At 45.9% G+C, this 19,311-nt stretch overlaps 1 protein-coding gene across 1 annotated transcript in view; it reads left to right on the top strand.

Moving 5' to 3' along the window:
- LOC115479878 overlaps positions 1-19,311 on the top strand; it is a 329,775-nt gene that overhangs the window by 24,575 nt on the left and 285,889 nt on the right. The window lies entirely within an intron of this gene.

Genomic DNA, 19,311 nt, shown 5'->3' with positions numbered 1-19,311 from the left:
GCCGTCTTCAAATCTAAGCTAAAAGCCCACCTTTTTGATGCTGCTTTTAACTCTTAACCCTTATTCACTTTGTTCAGAACCCTTATTTTATCATCCTCGCTTTGTTTCAACAATTTTTATTGATGAGTTCACATGGTATACAAGTCCATATTAATATAAATCGGATAACAATTATATTAATATAAATCGGATAACAATTAATGAAGCTGAAACTTCTATCACCAAAGTTTTCCAATCTTTTCTCCCCTATCCCTTCCCTCTTGTCTTCTTATGTATTTATGATGTGTACATGTATAATTCCAGTACAGTTGCATAACTATCCTATATAATAATTCTCACCTCCAACATTCTATGCGTCTGCCTGCCTGTGTCCGTAACTTTCTTCACAGATGGGCTCCGAAGCCCGGAGGGTTGGCGGCGGGAAGGGGGGCTCGAGAGGGTTGCAGCAGGGGGGTCCAGGGATCAGGAAGTCCGAGGGGGGTCGGGAAATAGAAGGAAGGGGGGTCGGCAAATCAGAGGGAGGGAGGTGGGTTCTGGAAATCGGAGGGAGGGAGGGGTCTGGAACTGGGGGGGGGAGGGAGGGGGGTCTGGAACTTGGAGGAGGGGGGGGGGGAATGCATCACCTACTACTACTACTACAAATCATTTCTATAGCGCTACCAGTCGTATGCAGCGCTTCACAGTTGAACAAGAAGAAAAGACACAGTCCCTGTACAAAAACTAAAAAACAAAAGAAAAACGGGGGGATGACCCTGGAACTCGGAGGGAGGGAGGGGGGACGACGACCCTGGAACACGGAGGAAGGGGGGACACTGGAACTTGGTGGGAGGTAGGGGCCCCAGGCACACACACTCTCTCTCACAGACACACTCGCACCCAGTCTCTCACTCTGTCACACACACACACTCGCAGATTCACTCTCTTTCTCTCACACAGTCACTCTCACACACACACTCTCAAACATACACACTCCGAGGAAAACCTTGCTAGTGCCCGTTTCATTTGTGTCAGAAACGGGCCTTTTTTACTAGTTAACAATAAACTTTTATATTAAACTCCAGTAATTATATCTCGTGTTTTACTCTGTGTACTATCCTAACATTATTTGCAGGCGGGTCCTCTTAATGTGTTCTTTCAAAGGATTGCTCTCCTAGCTAATTATGCATACTGGAGGGACATGTGTATTGAGTATTACCCTTCCCAAATCTATGCCCCCCTCCCCCGCCCTGTCCCCCTCTACTCTTATGGAACCTTCTTCTTACTTCGTGGTTTAGCTACCTCTACCTCTCTGCGTGCTATAACTACCAGAGTGTAGGTTATTGTTTCTTGCTTCATTTGGCACTTTACAGCTCTTTCTGTGAGTTCCTCCCTATCTGTGTATTCCCCAACTGACCTCCCCAAATCTATAGTTACTTAACTTCCCCCACCTTCCCCTTTATAGTATGGACAGATTATTGAGCACTGCGCTTCTCGCTTTATGGGAAATACTTTGCAAATATCTGTTCCAGATAGAAATAAATGCTTTTCTTTTCTTTGGGGTGCCTCGTGCTGCTCTAGCCTCCCATAACATCAACTCATGAAAGTTATTCCTCCAAAACCAGATGGTGGGTGGTTCCTCTTGCATCCAATGCCTCAGTATACATTTTTTCCCCACAGCGTATGCCTTACCCAGTAATAGATCCATGTTCTTGTCTGATAGCTCATAGGCCCCCCTTTTGTTTAATAGCATCCCGCTCCACGAGGGAATTAGTCTGTGACCTATGAGAGTCTCAAAGTAATTATGGATCCTTTTCCAGAAGATTTTCACTTTGCTACATCTCCAAAATACATGCAAAAATGTGTTTCTCCCTCGTCATCCGGTGCCCAGCCAGCTCTTGCTGCTTGTGTTTGTGCTATGTATCCCCTATGTAATATCCTATACTGGCTCTCCTATAGCTCTGCCCCACCTACCTGCCTGGGAATATCTTTTATCAATTTTGCGAAATTTACTCCCTTCAATTCGTATCCCAGGTCTTTGCTCCATGCCTCTGTGAGTGCTCCATAGTTTCGGGGCGGACAGAGCGACAGCAGAGCCTGGTGCAAACTGGATATGGAAACGTGCCCATGTGGATCCCCTTTTAAGAATTCTTGGAGTTTTTGTCCCAATTTTGTGCCCAATGCCTTTTGGTCTAAGCTGTACCAATAGTGATGTAATTGTCTGTATGTATAGTGTTCTTTGTTGGTTAGAGAGAGCCTCTGCCGCAGGTCTTGAAATGTGTACAAACCTCCCTCCTTATTTACTATGTGTTCCATTAGGGTGATTCTCATGTCTGACCAGCTCTTGATTAACCTAGCCTCCAGTCCTGGTGGAAAATCTCCATTCCCCCGGAGTGGAAGCTGATTGCTAATATTTGGGTTTTGATTCCAAGCTGTCATAAGAAAGCGCCAGACCTGTCTTAAGGGTTGTAATAGAATACTTTCCTTACATGTTGGCGGTAAGGTTTTTGATTGGACTTGTAATAGAAAGTTTACATGCCAAGGTTTATATAGTGCATGTTCCCAACTGACCGGAGTAAATTGTTCTGTATCAAGTATCCAATCCCGGAGGTGCCGCATGAGACATGCTTGATTATACCGTTGGAGATTGGGTAAACCCAAGCCTCCCTGTTCCCAGTTATCATATAAGTACTCTAATCGCACCTTTGATTCCCCCCCCCTAGGAATTTCCCACATATTCTATTCAGTTGTCGTATGTCTCTTCGTAATAAGTGTATTGGCATGACTTGTACGATGTAAAGCCATCTTGGGAATATAATCATTTTAAATAAAGTTAATTCTGCCCATCAGTGACAAAGGCAGATGGTTCCATTGCTCCAAGGAGCATCCTGTGTCCTGTAACAGCTTCTCTGTATTCAGTTGGTATAATTTAGACACATCCATGGACAGTCTCACTCCTAAGTAACAAAAAGACTCATCTGCCCATTTTAATGGAACCCTTTCTTGCCAATTCCCCTTTTGCCACTCCTGTCGTTGTAATGCTTCAGACTTCTCTAAATTTAATTTGAAGCCGGAAAAATCTCCATACTCTACCATAAAAGAGCAGGCAGTGAGGTGTTGGGTTGGGTCACATGAACTAGTAAATCATCGGCGAAGGCTGCAATTTTGAAAGTATTAGCGCCGATTGTAACCCCCTGTATATCTGGTGGCCGCTGAATGTTTCTAATCAGGGGGTCTAATGTTAAGACGAACAATAAAGGCGATAATGGGCATCCTTGCCTGGTACCACGAAATATAGAAAAGGGGGGAGATAGTATACTGTTGGCCCATATCTGTGCTTGTGGTAGATAGTATAACGCCCTGAAAGAACCCACTTATTCCATAGGCTTCTAGCGTCCCAAACAAAAAGTCCCAGACCACTCTATCGAAAGCCTTCTCGGCTTCAAAACTGACTAACACGGATGGCTTGATTTGACACTGCCTCTAATGTTGTAAGTATCTTTCGTACATTTTTCGTAATATTTCTGCCCTGTACAAAACCTACCTGAGACTCCTCTATAATATCTGGCAATACCCTAGAGAGTCGATTTGCTAGAACCTTGGCGTATAGCTTAGCTTCATAATTGAGCAGCGAAATTGGTCTGTATGACTCTGGCTTCATTGCATCTCTTCCCGGCTTTGGTAATACTGTGATCTGCGCCAGTCGTAGTGATGGAGGCATTTGTTGCTCCCTCACTATAACATTGAACACTTCTGTCAAAGATGGTATCACCTCTTCCTGCAGCATTTTATAAAACCCCCCTCTGTAACTGTCTGGGCCCGGGGCCTTTCCCAGGGGACTCTGCTGTATTGCCCATGACACTTCTCCTTCTGTAATGGGAGCATTTAACATAGCCAAGCTCCTCTGGTCCACTCGCCTTACATCTTGGCCACTGAAATACATCTCACTGTCTAGCGGGGGTGGGTTTGGGGCTGAGTATAGGTGTTTATAAAATTCTAGCATGACTTTATTAATTTGGGCATCCTCATTCACTAGTGTTCCATCAGAGGAATATAGGGCAGCTATTTTAGACGGGCCTTGTCTTGGTTTTGACAGTCGTGCTAACGTCCTGTTTTTATTGGCATATTTATATAATTGGTATCTGTAATATGCATAGTTTTTCTGGGCTTGTTGCTGAATCTTTTCATTTAGAGTCTGTTGCAGTTCTAAAAGTTGGGCTTTTAACTGTATACTATGCCTGCGGCCGTATGCTCTCCTCAACCTTGTTACTTCTTTTTCCAGTCTCTGCATCTCCTTTTCCCTTGTTCTTTTTTGATGGCTTGTGTATGCTATTATCTCCCCCCGTAGTACGGCTTTAGCCGTGTCCCAGAACAACATTGGGGTGTCCCTATGCTCCTGGTTGGTTTCCTGGAACTGCTTATATTTTTGTGATATGTAGTCTAGAAATGTTTTATCCTTGTATAGTTGGGTTGGAAATTTCCATTGAAAATGGCTCGTGTCGGACCTTAAGGGCCCCAAAGTTGCTATTACCATTGCGTGATCCGATATTTTTATGGGGCCTATTTCGGTCTCTTGAATCCTTGTGAACAGGTCACGAGATATAAAGATATAATCAATGCGGAACATGGTGGCGTGCGCACGAGACAGATAGGTATAGTCCCGTTCCAATGGGTGCAAAGTTTGCCACACATCCACCATGTCCAGAACCTCACTCAGTATCCTGATTCCCCTCGAGTCCGACCCAGACCCTCTCTTCTCCCCATGTGACCTATCCACACTAGGATCATCCACTGCATTGAAATCCCCTCCTATCAATAGTGGGAGCCCATTAAACCCCGTTAGGTGTTGTAAAAGTTGCTTGTACAAAGCCTTATTGTATGTATTAGGGGCGTACAGATTGCACAATACTACTGGTTGACGCTCTACTGTTAAGTGTACTATCACAAATCTTCCCGCTGTGTCTGCTATGATTTTATGAGTAAGAACATGGATCCCCTCCCTGATTAATATTATGACTCCTGCTTTTTTGGCCTGCGCCGGGGATTCATAGGATCCCACCCACCACCTACAGAGTTTCTCATGTTCATTAGCATTCAAATGTGTTTCTTGCAATAAGGCTATAGATACCTTTTGTTTGTGAAGTGCTTGTAGTATCTTTTGCCATTTGATCGGTGAGGAAATACCTCCCACATTCCGTGTCACTATCTTAAGTGCCATTACATAATATCATCTGGCAAAAGGTAAGCAGAATTAGCATCGGCCCTTACGGAGCATTGGGGGGCATCCCAGCCCATACCCCCCCTGCTTGACTTTACTTGTCACTCTGTGTTTTAGTTCCCCCATTGCAGCCCTTAGGCTTCTGCCTATGTGCAGTTCCTCCTGCTGTACCATGACGTTCCAGTTACTCAATGTAAGCCCCCCTATTCCCACTCCTACTCCTCCCACCCTCTGTCATACTATCATCCTCACTTTAATATTCCCTTATCTCTTGTTTGTCCTGTTTGTCTGTCCTAATTAGATTGTAAGCTCTGTCGAGCAGGGACTGTCTCTTCATGTTCAAGTGTACACGCTGCGTATGTCTAGTAGCGCTGTAGAAATGTAGTAAGATTACGTCTATTGTGTGTCCTCGATCCAGTTCTCTGGTCACCCAGTCAAAGAAGTCAATCAGATTTGTTTGGCACAATTTACTTTGGTAAAAACCATGTTGTCTCAATCTTGTAATCTATTGGATTCCAGGAAATTCACTATCCTTTCCTTTAGTATTGCTTCCATTACTTTTCTAATAGCTAAAGTGAGGCTTACCATCCTGTAGTTTCCAACTTCTTCTCCTGCTTTTTTGAAGAGGGACCTCATCTGTTCTTCTCCAATCCTACGGAACCTCCTCGTCTCCAAGGATTTATTAAATCTTTGAGGACCTGCCAGAACCTCTCTGAGCTCCCTCAGTGTCCTGTGATGGATTCTGTCCAGTCCCGTGGCTTGGTCCACCTTTACATTTTCAGGTTGTTCATAAACACGTTTCTTCTGTAAATGGTGTTATATCCACTCTATTATCATATGTACCTTTGCCAGCCAATTGGGTCCTTCTCCAGGATTTTCTTCTATGAACACAGAAGAGAGAAGTGTTTAGCACGTTTGGTTTTTTTTCCTTATCATTATCCATATAGTGGTTTACACATTTTTCAGTCTCTCAATTCCATTTTTAATCTTCCTCCTTTGATTCACTTTTACCTGTTCTACACCAGTAAGGATTTTCCCCTCATCCTTTCTCTTTTTCCAAGCTGAAGAGCCCTAATCTCTTTAGCCTTTCTTCGTATGAGAGACGCTCTGTCCCCTTTATTATTTTGGTCACTCTTTGAACGTTTTCTGATTCCGTGTTATGGCAACCAGAACTGAACACAATACTCAAGGTGAGGTTGCACCATGGAGCGATTCAGAGGCATTATAGTTTTCTTGGTCTTAATTACCATCTCTTTCCTAATAATTCTTGGCACCCTGTTTGCTTTTATGGCTTCTGCCACACACTGGGCAGAATATTTCAGCGTATTGTCTACACTGACGCCTAGATATTTTTTTTTCTTGTGTGCCCTAGCATCGAGTAACTGATTCAGATTATTCTTCCCAATATGCATCAGTTTGCATTTGTCCACATTAAGTTTCAGCTGCCATTTGGATGCTCATTGTTCCTGCAATTTTTCACAGTTTGCATGTGTTTTAACAACTTCCGAGACCTTCTCAGGAAGCCTAAGGGAAGTAGGAGTGGAACAGATCAGCTGTCAGTGCTGCAGTCTGGCCCAGAGTGACCTGGACTGAAAGGGGTGAAGGGTACCCAAACATGTTTGGTCCACCCAGCTCCTTGGGAGATTGGCCTTCCAGGGCTGAAGGGGTCCAGAAAGGAAATTCTTTTAGGAATTTGATTTAAAGAGATCGGTTGAGTTTTTATTTTTGGCTTGGAGTTTGAATTTGTGGTTGCAATTGAATTGTAAAATGAAACTTTGACAGTTAGTTACTGGCTAGCTGGATATACCTGTGGATATACCAGGGGTGGAGACTGGTTTACAAGTCTTTTTTTCTTCCTCCACTGGCTGGTAGGAGGACATAAAACCAGTTGTTTAGACTGGTCTGGCAGGATTCAAGGAAAGGAGACTAATGGTATGTTCAAATTTCTTTTTTTTTTCCATCTTTTTTTTATTGGTATAAATTTATCTTATATTACAACAAGCAAAAAAGAAAAAAAAAAAAACAGATAATAAAACAACATTACATATCATGCTTGATTTACTTGTCTAACATCTGAAACTATCCCTATACCTTCCCGTCCCACCCTCCCCCTCCTCCCTCCCTCCCTCCCGTATCATGGTGGTGCTTCTTGCTGTTCTTTAAACTGTTCATAGGACTGCCATAATTTGCCAAAGGGTCCCATTCTTCCTCTTCTGATAGCTGTCAGTTTGGCCATTTGATACAAAAAGTCCACTCTCTGCAATACTTTTTGCATATCCGGCGACTGTTGTTTTTTCCAATTTCTTGCTATAGCAATTTTTGCCGCGACCAGATATTGTGTCGCCAGCTTATGCTGTACCCCCGTCGTTGAGCCCGGTTTGATATGGAGCAAACAATTTTCGGGCTTGCATGGGAAGGGTTGCTGAATCACTTTAGAAATTGTTGAGATAACTGTCTTCCAATATTCCATTATTCTGGGACATTCCCACCAGATGTGCATAAATGTTCCTTTCTCTCCACAATTTCGCCAACAGTCTGCCGATACCTCTGGATATATACGATGCAGTCTTTCTGGCGTATAATACCACCAGTAATATATCTTATATCCATTCTCGATTGCACTCTGAGCCAAAGATGGTTTAAAGAGATACCTATATCCTCTCTTCCAGCAGTCTTTAGTTATTGTAGTTTGCAATGCTGTTTCCCATCTATTCACATATATTGTTTGGGGGTCAGTATGACTTAACAACGCTAGATATAAACGCGATATGCTCCCTCTGCCCCCGCCCTTCTCTAATGCATTTTCTAAAGATGTTTTTCCCAGTTCCAACTCCTCTCGTGCCTTGCTAAGGATATAATTACGGATACAACAGTAATAGACTTGATCTCTGGCTTGCAGCCCGTATTCCTCCTGCAATATTGGAAAGTCTACCACTTTGTCCTCATCCCATAATTGACCCAGAGTGTATAGCCCTGCACGTGCCCAATGTTTATAACTAATTTCTGACCCTCCAAGCGGAAACCCAGGAGCCCTCCCTATTCCTGTCTTGTGAAAGTATTTTCTTTCCGGAAACCATTTCCTCCTAATTTGATGCCATGTGGTTAGAATGTGCCTAATTCCTATGGGTACCCTTCTACTAAAACTCCCCAGCTCCTTTTCCGTTGACCATAGAATGTCTCCTATTTCTCTCATTCCCATCCATGCTCTTTCCCAGTGCAGCCATTTCTTAGTAACCGCCGGGTGCCAATCGGCTAAAATTCTTAATTGGGCAGCCTGGTAGTATAATAGGAAATTAGGCACTCCCATCCCTCCTCTCTCTTTTGGTTGGTACATAATATTGCGTTTCACCCTCGGTGGTCTCTTCCGCCATATAAAAGCAAACAGTTTTCTGTTTAAGTGCTTAAAAAAGCTTTGTGGGATAGGGATGGGTAATGCCATAAAGAGATATAGGATCTTTGGCAAAATAATCATTTTTATCGCATTAATGCGCCCCGTCCAGGATATATTTAAACCTTCCCATCTATCCAGTTCACCAAATAGTTCTTTCACTTTCTGAGGATAATTGGCCTCATACAATTCCTCCAACTTAGGGGTTACCTGTATTCCGAGATACCTTATAGACTTATTGGCCCATATAACGGGGAGCTCAGCTTTGAGCCGTACTACCTCCTGCTTCGGTACTGTGAGATTTAGAATCTCTGTTTTATTAATATTTACCTTAAAGCCCGATTGTGCCCCATATTGTTTCATTATCTCTATAGCCTGCTTTATGGAGGTATCTGGGCTTGTCAGCGTCAACAGGATGTCGTCTGCAAATAACATTAGTTTATGTTCCCTTTTCCCACGCAGTATCCCCTTAACTCCTTCCTCCTTTCTGATAGTGCATGCTAATGGCTCCATTGTTAGTGCGAACAGCAATGGTGACACTGCACATCCTTGTCTAGTACCTCTCTTAAGATGTATTGGCTCAGAATAAGACCCATTTACTTTCAAAATCGCCAGGGGAGCCTGATATAAGATCTGCAGCCATTTTAGAAATCTCCCCCCCACTCCAATCTTCTCAAGTGTCGCAAAGAGAAAAGGCCATTCTACTCGGTCGAACGCCTTTTCTGCGTCCACCGAGAGAACAACTGCCGGTACCTGTTCATCACCGACCTGCTGAATGAGATGTTGTAAGCACCTAGTATTGTCATATGCCTGACGTCCTGCAATAAATCCCACTTGATCCTCATGTACCAGTCTGGGCATCATCACCTGTAGTCTGCTAGCTAGTATTTTTGTAAATATTTTATAATCTACATTTAGTAGGGAGATAGGTCTATATGACCCACATTCTTGTGGGTCCTTCCCCGGCTTAAGCAGAAGAGTGACTGCCGCCAGCCGCCATGTATAGGGCAACTCTTGTGCCTGATCATACGCCAGAAACAGTCTCCACAAAAGTGGGGCCAACAGGGATGCATATAGCTTATAAAATCTTGCTGGATACCCATCAGGCCCTGGAGCCTTGGCATGTGGTAAATTTTTAATTGCTTCCTTTATCTCTTCTATTCCTATTGGCTCCGATAAGCGCTCTCTTTCTCCCTGTGTCAATTGTGGTAGCTCTACCCCCTGTAGATATGTAGTTATCTCCCCAGCTGTAGCGTCCACTTCTGATTTATAGAGGCTTGTGTAAAATTTATGGAATATCTCTTGTATATCCCCTGTTTCCGTGACTGCCTGGCCTTGTTGTGTTTTAATACTATGAATATGGTTTCGTGTCATCTGCTTTTTCAGCTTGTTTGCTAGCAATCTACTTGCTTTATCCCCCAGCTCATATTGCTCCTGTTGGACTTGTTGCAATTGACTCGCCATTTCTGCCAACTGCAGCTCATTAAGCTGCATTTTAAATTTATGAAGTTCATTCTGGAGATTTATATCTTCAGGTTTCGCCTTATGTTGCTGCTCTAGCTGGGCTATCCCCTTTCTAAGTTCTCTCTCTTTGGCTGCTTTTTGTTTAGTTAAGTGGGCCCTAAGGGAGATCAACTGCCCTCTCAATACCACCTTTAACCCCTCCCAAAGGCTCTCTGGGCGGACTTCTGCCACGTCATTAAACTCAATGTAATCTTTTATGTATTGTTCCACCTTTCCCACAGTCTCTGGGTCATGTAATAAAGCTTCATCCATCCTCCAGTACTTTCTACCTCCCTCTGAATGTCCACTCCCAATAGTCAGCTGGACTGGAGCATGGTCAGACCATATACGAATGCCTATTGATATTTTTTTTATAGCTCTGGTCACCAGCCCATCCCCAAGCCAGAGATCAATCCTTGAGTATGAATTATGTGGTGCTGAATAGTATGTATAGTCTTTTTCCTGCATGCGTGACACCCTCCATAAGTCTATTAGACCCCATCTATGCATAAAACTGGAGATCTTTTCTCTATCTTTTCTAGCATATCCCGCCTCCCCTTTTGAATTATCCATCATCGGGTTCAGGGTCAGATTGAAATCCCCACCCAATAATAATTGGCCTTGCATGTTTTCTTGTATCACTGTTTCAAGTTCTTCTATAAATTTACCTTGCCCTTCATTGGGTGCATACACTGTCATAAATGTATAGTGAGTATTATACAGTGAGGCTATCACCATAAGATATCTGCCTCCCTTATCTTCTACTGTTTTAATAATGCGCCATGGCAGTTTATCTGAGAAGGCCACCAACACTCCTCCCTTTTTATGATGTTGCCTGTTCGCAGCGTGGTACATTACTGGATATCTTTTGTAGGCTAACATTTTCTCATGACATTTTTTTACATGCGTTTCTTGCAGCATAATTATATCACCTTTCATTTTTAACAGTTCTGTATATATGCGCTTACGCTTAATGGGCGAATTGAGGCCCTTAACATTCCATGTCACACATTGAAACATGTTATACATTTCTTTCCCCTATATGCTAGCCTAGTCAGCAACCACCAGATACTCCCCTCTAGACCCCCCCCCCTCCCCTCCCCCCCTTCCCCCCCTTTCACACAAAGGGCATGACCCATTCTCCTTTGGGCCCATGCCTCTAGCTGAGAGGAGTGACGTCATCTCCCGTCTCACAGCTCGCTCTAGTGACTTCTCCTTCCCCTCCTATTGATATAGTTCTTTGCCAACCTGTTCCAGTGATCGATCATCCAGTCATTCTGTTGTCCATCTCATTTTCCCGTTCGTGAATGCACTTGCTTGCCCGATAGTTGCCGTCGGAGGCGCCCTCGGCCTTGTGATACCCTTTGCCATTTAGGTTTTGGAGGGCAGACTACCGCTCCTTGCCCATCCTGTGGAGGATCCTCTGCCGTCTCCCTTCGTTTCAGATACTCCTGCGCTTCCTCAATTGATGCCACTCTCCTTTGCTTTCCCTCTTGAAAAAAGGTTAGGGCAAATGGGTACTGCCATTTATATGATATTCCTTCATCTCTCAGCTGTGCAGTCAACGGACGGAGTTCTCCCCTTCGTTTAAGGGTTAATGCTGATATGTCCTGGTATAGTTCAATCGGGTAGCTCTCCCAAGTTATAGGGGCCGCCCCTCTTGCCTTCTTCATCACTGCTTCTTTCACTGTGAAGTTTGTAAAGCATGCCACTATATCTTTCGGCTGGTTTTGTCTTCGTACACCCAATGCCCTATGGGCACGTTCAATGCTTATGGTTGTTTTATCATAGCATTCAGATTCATTAGATAATAATTGCGCTGCAATGGATCTCACCACCTCTTCACAATTGTTAAATTCAGGTACCTCAGGAACTCCCCGAATTCTTATATTGGAGCGTCTGCTTCTATTCTCTAGATCCTCCACTTTGTCTATGAGGTATCTAGCTTCATTTTTCCTCTCTTCCAATTGTTGCTCCATAGCTTTTAACGCTTCTCCCTGCTCCTCTTGCTCATTCTCTACCTCCAGGACTCGATTTCCCAGCTCAGTTATTTCCCCTCGCAGCTCCGCGCTCAGTTGGGCAAAGTCCCTTCGCACTTCTTTGAGGTCCGTTTTAATCTCTTGAAACCATGAGCATAGCTTCGCCCATATTTCTGGTTCTACCTCCATTCTTTCATTTGAAGGCTCTTCGCGTGCTCGTTCTGTGTTTTCATGTTCTTCCCTCGTGCTGCGAGCGCCATTTTGTTCCGTTCTCCCTTTCTGTTGCTGATATGAGAACGCTGCTAAGTCCGGCAGTTTTGCCTTCGCTTGCGACATCATTTGATTTCGTTCTTATTCACCAGTCAGTCGCTATACTTTTCAGCCGATTGGAGGGGTAAGGATCGCTACTTAAATGCTTTTTTTAGTGCTGATCAGCGGGAGCTTCGTTCTCACTGCTCCATTCAGTAGCGTGACGTCACTTCCTCCCCGGTATGTTCAAATTTCACAGTGGTTTGGAAAAAGGAGAGGTTGGATGAACAGATTTTGCAAATGACTCAAAATTATTCAAAGTTGTTAGTTAAAAAGCTGACTGAGAAATTGGAGAAGGATCTTGTGACACTAAGAAACTGAGCATCTAAATGACAGGTGGAATTGAATATTGACAAAGGGGGGTATGTGCTAAGAGGGTGCCTAATTGGTGCGTATTCTGTAAAGGAAAGCTATGGAGCTGTGTATGTGTATTCCAGAGATACAAGCGCAATTTAGAGTATTCTATAAGTTAACTTGTAACTTTGTGCTCTGCCCAGAATCTGCCCATATGAACGCATAAGTGTAAAATGTGTTCCTTGTCTCTTGCAGCAGATGAATCCAGGAACTAGTGAGTTAAGTCCACCTACCAGCAGGTGGAGATAGAGATAAACAAACTAAAGGCAGTGATGCCAGACAGCCAGCTCCTTCTTCAGTTAGTATGTCTCTAATCTCAGCAGGTGGTGGACGGCTTTTCTCCAGCTCCTGGGCCCAAGGCCTCTGAGGGTGCTCCTGGGCCGGTGGCCAGTTTGAGCTGGGGGTGGCGGACTGGTGGTGTCCCCTTTGGCAGCATACGCAGTTGCTGGGTCCCTGCTGCACCTCAAATTCCCTCTGAACAGGCTTTTGCTGTTCCTTCCTTCCCTGTTTTTCTGCCTCCTAACTAAAAAAAAAAAAAAAAAAAAAAAAAAAAGAGAACCATAGAATTTATTTAAAAGAGACGCACAGGGAAGTGTGTTTTTGCTGAGAGCAGGTTTGTGTTACTGCTGTCCAAGTCCTGTTTTCTGTTGCCTGCATGTCTGAGCCTGCCTCAAAGTAGAGTTGGAGAGTTTTTTTTCTTCGGCTCAGCTGTCGGTTCCTGCGCTTTTCCGGTCCGGGGTAAGTCCTGTGTTCCTGTTTGGGGGCGGGCGATGGCAGCGGAGGCAGTAAAATGCTGTTCCTGATGTGGGAAACGGCGTTCGGCGGCGGGCCTGTGCAGCGCGGGGTACGCTGATTTGGCGGGACTCGACGGAGCAGTGCCCTCCCCCCGAGAGCGTGTTTTCCCACTCGGAGCCTGGCGATTCTCGCGCTATTTTGCGATCAGTTGCGGAGCCGGCTCTGGTAGCGGTTTTGGGCAAAGCTGCTTCTCCGCTGGTAGGGGAGTTGAGGGGGGGGGGGGGCGTCTGTCAGGCACTGTGGTGCAGGTGCCATGGCTGTGACCTCTGTCGCGGGGGAGGGTTTTTTGCCAGAGTTTATTTTGCTACTCCGTCAGGCGTTTTTGTTGAAAAGGGCCTTGCCCCCCGTCCCTCACGCGGCTGCGACAGCTTCGGCCTTTGATCCTCTCAGGGGGTCTGGGGGTAACCAAGAGATTTTGGGATTTTCCCCAGAGGATTTCTCCTCCCTTAAAAATCCTAGGCTTTTTTTTTTTTTTTGAGTCTGAGGAGGGGTCCTGCATACAGTCACCTGCAGCTCCCTCTGTGGTGGCTCTCTCGGAGCAGATGGGGTAGGGGACATGGAGGATGGTGTCCTCACTGACCAACCGGAGGACTCTTCCGCCGTGAGGATTTTCCATAAGGAGGAGTTGTTCTCCTTTATCTCTCAGGCGCTGGAAGCCCTGAATATAGAGGACCCTGAGGTTGCGGCTTCTCAGGCGGTCAACACCAAGATGGCTAGTACCAGACGACCTTCTAAGGCCTTTCCAGTACATGAAGCTATTGAAGAGTTGATTTCGGCCCAGTGGGCGGATCCGGATGGGGGGCTGAAAGTAGCCAGGGCTATGGCCAGGCTGTATCCGGTTTCAGCGGACCGTTTAGAGCAGTTTGCTCTACCTAGGGTGGATGCCTTGGTGACAGCGGTCACTAAGAAGACTACTCTTCCAGTGGAAGGTGGTGTGGCACTTAAGGATATGCAAGACAGACGGCTAGAGGCCTCTTTAAAATGTGCCTTTGAGGTGACCGCTTTGACACTTCAAGCTTCTGTTTGTAGTTCTTATGCGGCTAGAGCTTGTCTCAGTTGGCTACATTCTGTCATGGATTCGATTTCGGATATGCCGGGAACTCTTCATATGTCACTGATGGATATTGGGCAAGCGTACTTGGCGGATGCCTTGTATGATTTGGTCCGTGCATCGGCCAAACTCATGGCCTTGACCGTTTCCTCTCGGCGTCTTCTGTGGCTCCGTCATTGGGCCGCAGATATGGCCTCCAAGCAACTGCTCATTAAATTGCCTTTCCGAGGGAAATTGCTTTTTGAGGAAGACCTAGAAAAGATTGTTAAAGATTTGGGGGATTTCAAATCTCAGCGTCTTCCGGAGAATAGACCCAAGTCTACTTCCAGGCAGGGAGCCTCGAGGTCACGTTTCAGAGAGACGCGACGGTATCGCCCGGGGCGGTCCAACGCAGCCTTTCAGCATCCTCGTTTTGGGCAGCGTTCTTCCTTTCGCAACGAGAAGCGTCCGGCTGGACCCCTCTCTCGTCAGGGGGCTCCTTGGGCCTCCCAATGATGGGGCGCAGGTCCACTCGGGAGGAGAGCAGATCGGTGGGCGGCTTTCTCTGTTTCTTCCAGAGTGGGCCAGAATTACTTCAGACCAGTGGGTCCTCGATGTATTGCGAGAAGGTTACAGGCTAGAATTCTTCTCTCCAGTCACAGACTTTTTCTGGAGTCCCACTGTGTATCGCGGGCCAAGAGGATAGCGGTTCTGCAGTGTTTGCGAGACCTGCTAAGGATAGGGGCTATTGTGCCTGTTCCTCCTCTCGAAAGGCGCACAGGTTGGTGCTCCATCTTCTTTGTGGTTCCAAAGAAGAGAGGGGCTTTTTGGCTATTCTTGATCTCAGCAAGTAAACCAGTTTTTGCAGGTTCGTCACTTCCGCATGGAGACATTAAGGGCAGTTATTGCTGCTGTTCAACCAGGCGAGTTTTTGACGGCTCTCGATTTGAGGAAAGCTTACCTGCACATTCTCACTTGGCAGCCCCATCAGAGATTTCTCAGGTTTGCGGTGCTGGGTCAGCAATTCCAGTTTTGTGCCCTTCCTTTCGGAATGGCCACTGCCCAGCGCACTTTTTCCAAGGTCGTGGTGGTGGTGGCGGCGTTCCTGTGGATGGAGGGGATTCAAGTGCATCCATATCTCGACAATTGGCTGATTCGGGTGACGACAGCAGAGGAGAATCGAGTGGTCATCGAGTGATTGCGGTGTTGCAATCCTTAGGTTGAGTCGTCACGCTCCCCGAGTGTGGGACTATGTTAAGCTCCTTGGTTCCATGACGGCGACCTCGGAGGTCATTCCATGGGCAAGGGCTCACATGCGGCCTCTTCAGAATTTCCTTTTGAGCAGATGGTCACCAACATCACTGGGTTATCAATGACGCCTTCCTTGGTTGAGCCGGGCCAGGGACAGTCTCGTGTGGTGGCTCCGGTCAGCCAGTTTACAGAAGGGTGTTTCTCTGGTGTCTCCCAATTGGGTGGTAGTCGTGACGGATGCCAGCCTTGCATGCTTGGGAGCCCATTGTCTTCATCGAGTAACCCAGGGATCGTGGACCCCTCTCAAAGTGACTTGGCCGATAAATCGTCTGGAGTTGCGAGCAGTCGTGAATATGCTGCGAGTTTTGAGGACCTTCTGTAGGGGCAGGTGGTTAGTGTATTCTCGGACACCATCATGACGGTGGCCTACATCAATCGGCAGGGGAGCACTTGCAGTCTTCCCTTGGCAGTGAAAGCGTCTCATCTTCTAGTATGGGCGGAAGTGCATGGTCAGAGTCTGTCGGCAGCGCACATTGCGGGTCAAGACAATGTTCAAGCGGATTTTCTCAGCCGGACTCTTTTGGACGCAGCGGATGGACGCTGTCGGACTCGGCTTTTTGGCTGATACGTCAATGTTGGGGAAGAGCAGTAATGGATGTCATGGCCATGGCTTGCAATGCCAAAGTTCCCCAGTTCTTCAGCCCCAAACGGCAGCCAGGATCTACAGGATTGGACGCTGTTCTCTAGCCATGGCCGGAACAACAGCTACTTTATGTTTTTCCTCCGTGGCCGCTGATAGGGAGAGTTCTTTGCTGCATAGGGTGGCATCGGGGGCTGGTCGTTCTAGTGGCCCCAGTCTGGCCCCGAAGGCCGTGGTATGCGGATCTCGTTCAAGCACTCTCGGAGCCACCATTGCGACTTCTGGTGACTCCCGATCTGCTGCATCAAGGACCAGTTCAGATGGAAAATCCCTCCCGCTTTGGTCTTACGGCCTGGCTATTGAGAGGCAGCAGCTGAGGAAGAAAGGATTTTCAGTACCAGTCATTGCCACTCTTTTGGGGGCACGGAAGCAGTCTACTTCAACAGCGTACACGTGAGTGTGGAAAGCTTTCTTGGCGTGGTGTGCTTTGTGTGCTGAATCGCCTTTTCGGGCGGACATTCCGGTTATTCTGGAGTTCCTTCAGGATGGTCTTCAAAAGGGATTGGCATATAGTTCCCTTCGAGTGCAGGTGGCCGCGTTAGCTTGTTTTAGGGGCAAACTGGACGGTTTCTCTTTAGCAGCTCACTCTGATGTGGTCCGTTTCATATGCAGGGCTCTTCGGCTTCGGTGTCCTCTGCGGCAGCCGTGCCTGGTGTGGCATTTGAATGTGGTACTGCGAGCCCTCCAGGCCCCACCGTTTGAGCCGTTGAATAATGTTTCCGAGAAGGATCTAACACTTAAGGCAGTGTTTTTGGTGGCCATTGCTTCGGCTAGGAGGATTTCTGAAATTTCAGGCTTTGTCTTGCAGAGATGCTTTTTTGCAGTTTTCTGAAGCAGGGGTGTCGATCCGGACGGTGCCGTCGTTTCTACCCAAAGTGGTTTCGGATTTCCATGTGAATCAGGCGGTTTACTTCTATCTTTTCGAAGAGAGGATTATCCGGGGGAGTTTGCCTCACTACGTTTCCTGGATGTGCGGAGAGCCTTGTTTCAGTACTTGCAGATCTCTAACGAGTTTTGACGCTTGGATCATCTCTTTGTGCTCTTGTCGGGATCGAAAAGAGGTGAGGCGGCTTCTAAGGCTTCCATTGCTTGCTGGATTAGGGAATCCATTGGAGCGGCGTATTTGCTACAAGGGCGGGCGTCTCTAGTGGCCCTGATTGCTTATTTTACTCGGGCACAGGCGAGTTCTTGGGTGGAGGTGTCGGCCTTATCTCTGGAAGAGATTTGTCGAGCGGCTACTTGGGCGTCCGTCATACTTTTGCGACGCATTTCAGGCTAGACGTGTCTGCTCGGGAGGGAGTGTTGGTGCGGGGAGCGTCAGCTTCCCTCCCTACTTAAGGAATGCTTTGGTACATCCTACTAGTTCCTGGATTCATCTGCTGCAGGTGATAAGGAAGGTAAAATTATGTCTTACCTGATAATTTTCTTTCCTTTAACGCAGCGGATGAATCCAGGATCCCTCCCTAGTTCAGCCGATGGTTTTTTCATTTTCCGCACAGTGTGGCTATTTTTTCCTTCCGGGTTCTTTTTTGCAGAGTTCAGATAGATATGGGAACACGGAAAGGATTCCGATTTCTGGATCAAGTTGCAGTTCTTTTGAAATTCTTATTTGGTTCTCTGTTTTTCATAGTGAGGATGGTTTCTGGTTGTTATTGGTTTCATATTTTTGGCCTTAGCAAATGCTTACGAATGACATACTAACTGAGGAAGGAGCTGGCTGTCTGGCATCACTGCCTTTAGTTTATCTCTATCTCCACCTGCTGGTAGGCGGACTTAACCCACTAGTTCCTGGATTCATCTGCTGTGTTAAAGGAAAGAAAATTATCAGGTAAGACATAATTTTACCTTTTTGGATATATACATGTAATTAACAGAATAGTGCTTATGTGCATATCTGGCATACATGTACGTTTAGTATTGTAAACCTTTTCTTCATGTAAGTGGCATGTAAATGTTAGCGCCTAGTTTATAGAATTACCCTCAAAATGCAAAATGATGCACATGGGTAATCCCCAACTATATGCAGAATGCTGGGATCTGAGTTAGGAGTTGCCTAGGAAAAAAATGTTGAAGTCATTGTAGATAGGTTGAAATTTTCAGCCCTGTGTGGTGTGACTTCCAAAAAAAAATAAAAAAGGCAAAAAGAATGTTAAGGATTATTCAAGAAGTGAAAATAATGTTGAGGATTATTCAAAAAGCGACGGAGAACAAAACTGAGAATGGCATCATGCCTCTATATAGGTGCATGATGTGACTGCACCTTGAGAATTATTTGCGTTTCTAGTTGCTCCCATCTCAAAAAGGAGATAGCTGGTAACTGAAAGAGTTTCAGAGAAGAGCAGTACAAATGGAGTGGAACTCTTTTATGAAGAGAGGTTAAACTGAATAGGGCTTGGAAAAAGATGACTGAGAAGAGAGAGGGGTTCTCAGTGTGTACCAAGTGTGTGTGTGTGGGGGGGGTGGGGGGGGGGGGAGGAACTTCCTATAATTTATTTTCAGTCTGCTGGTTATTTCATGGAGTGTCCTCTCTTGTTTTAGGGTTGGAAAAGTTTAAGCCATTTTACCACACTCACAATGGTATATATCAGGGTTTTCAACCCAGTCCTCAGGACACACCTAGCCAGTCTGGGTTTTCAGGATATCTACAATGAATAGGCATAAGAGAAATTGCAATGGAGGCAGTCCAAGCATGCATGTTCATTATAGATATCCTGAAAATTCTGACTGGCTAGTTGTGCCCTGAGGATTAGGTTGAGAACCCCTAATGTGTACCATCATGAATGTGGTGAAATGGTTTGTTTTCCAACC

Source organism: Microcaecilia unicolor, chromosome 11 (assembly GCF_901765095.1).
Source record: "Microcaecilia unicolor chromosome 11, aMicUni1.1, whole genome shotgun sequence".
Classification (NCBI taxonomy): domain Eukaryota; kingdom Metazoa; phylum Chordata; class Amphibia; order Gymnophiona; family Siphonopidae; genus Microcaecilia; species Microcaecilia unicolor.
Note: the sequence above shows the minus strand (reverse complement) of the source record. Positions and strands in the feature narration are given on the sequence as shown.